The following is a 2,399-nucleotide window of genomic DNA, read 5'->3' on the forward strand; positions in this document are numbered from 1 at the left end:
CACAATTCTATCTTAAGCCAACCAAAGATTCAATTGGGATGTATACTTGTTTTTCTGCTTAAGGCTAGTAATGTGGTAAAATGCAGAACAATTGGGATTTAAAAGTTCAAAGTGGCTAACAAAGGTAATTGAAAGGGTAGGCTTATTTGGGATAAGTGAGCTAAACAAATAATGGCCTCAATCATATGCAAGCATATAAATATATTAAACATTGGACATATAGGATGAAACAAAATATAGATTACAATCATAGAGAAGTAAACACACAAGAATAAAATAATTATGGTTAAATAATGTAACCATGTATAAAGGCTCAAATCTCACACGTTGTGTGTTCTTTAGCTCAAAAACCATGTTCCAAATATAACTTCAAGCAGATTTAACATAAAAGTTTTTATTAAAATTAGTGAAATTTTGTTCAAAAATAAAGTCTTAGAAAAAACTTATTGTCTTTTCAACCAAGTAGAACATGCATGCAACTAATCTATTACTATGCAATTTATCCTATTCTACAAAAGAAAAACTACTAAATATCCTATTTTGTTGGTGTTAGGGAAGAGAATTTACCTCCGGAAGTTAGGTACTGACCGACCTCCCCACACTTAAGGCTTTGCACCATCCTCGGTGCCATCTGTCAGGAACAAAGGTGGGCTGGTAGCAGTATCTCCATAGTCGGGACCGTCATGGCTCCCTGTGCTGGTAAAGGAAGTGGAGTCCGGGGTGTCGGAGTCTCTGTATTTTCCCTTAAGTAGCTCCTTGAGGTATTTGAATCGGCGCTCGTTACAGCGCTCTCTTAGCTTCGCTTTGTGTTCCTGCTGATCCAACCTTTCAAGTATCTGCTGGAGCAGTTGGTTTGTTGTAGGTGCTTGTGGTGTTGAAGGAGGAATCCCTTCAGCCGGTTTAGTGGGCTGGCTTGTAGTGGCTGCTGGAGGTCTGATATATTTTCCATTAGGGACATACTGATCATCCCGTGGAAGCATGGCTTTGGTGTCCCCAGCTCTGTAGGAGACTCCATTTACTGAGACAAGATCTGAGACCAAGGCGAGAAAAGGTAAGTTGCCCGCAATTTGGACGTGTCCCATGGCATTTCGGATGTGTCTTGGTAGGTTCAGAGGCTGGTATGTAAGGATGCACCATAGTAGAACGGCCATGTCTGCAGTGAAGGAGGACTCGTGAGATCTCGGAAAGACGTAATGGGACATAATCTGTGCCCATATTGATGGATATTTTGGAAAACAAATTCCAAACACACAAATCTAACCGGCAAGTGTACCGGGTTACATCAAGTAGTAATAACTCACAAGAGTGAGGTCGATTCCACAGGGATTGATGGATCAATTAACTTTAGTGGGTGATTAGTTTAGTCAAGCTAACATTGAGTGATTGGGTGAAATTGATCAACAGAATGTAAAATTGCAATGAATTTAAATTGCAGAAAGTAAATGGAACTGAATCTTAAAGAGCAAGCAATGTAAATTACAGAAACTTAAATGACAAGAAATGTAAATTGCATCAAATGTAAAGGGGAGTGGGAGCAGGGAAATTAAATGAAAGCAGTAGATCAAAGCTTAGAACAATTGCAAGGAAATTAAAATTGCATAAAAAGTAAATTCATATCACAGTGGCTCAAATGTAAAGTGCAGAGGAACACACGTGCAGGAAAGTAAATTGGGAGCAATATGAGCAGAAAGTAAAAATTGCAGAGAAGGAAATTGTAGCAGAAAAGGAAATCAGCAAGAAGACTTAAATCAATTTTGAAATCTCAAAGAGCACTCAACAATTTCAATGAAACAGTAAAAAAAAACAGCAAAGCAAAATTTCTTGAGAAAGCTAAACAGAGATGAAATTCAGCTTAATTGCAAAATGAAATTGAAGATCTCAGGAAATCAAAGAGACTAGAAAACAAGTCTAGATCTCAATTCCTTCCTTGATCTAACAGCAAACAGATTGAAGAATAAAGACAAATGGAAGCAGTAAATGAAAGCTTTGATTCAAATCACAATTTCTTGAATTATGCAGAAAAATAACAAGAGAAGTTGCAGATGGAGAATGAAAACAGAATTCCTTCCAATCTCAATCCAAAATTTCAAAATAGAAAAGAAAACTAAGAGAGAAAGTAAAATGAAAACTAAAGAGTGCAAAACTCCCTATTGGAGCTAGCCTTCTCAATGGAGCTCCCCTAAAGAATTGAAGCAAATGCCTTTTTATAGGCTTTTCACAAAATGAAAATGAAAATGAAAAATGAAATTCTAAACAAATTACATTTAAAAATAAATTCCTAAGCTAACTTGTTCTTGTGCCTTGAAGTGATGTCCATGGGCTTTTAAATTTTGGTGCAGGATTGAATTAATTTGATTTTTGCACCATGGATCACACTGCCAGGGCAAAGCTCTCCCCAA

This window comes from Arachis ipaensis, chromosome B4 (assembly GCF_059453495.1).
Source record: "Arachis ipaensis isolate K30076 ecotype BB chromosome B4, ASM5945349v1, whole genome shotgun sequence".
Lineage (NCBI taxonomy): Eukaryota > Viridiplantae > Streptophyta > Magnoliopsida > Fabales > Fabaceae > Arachis > Arachis ipaensis.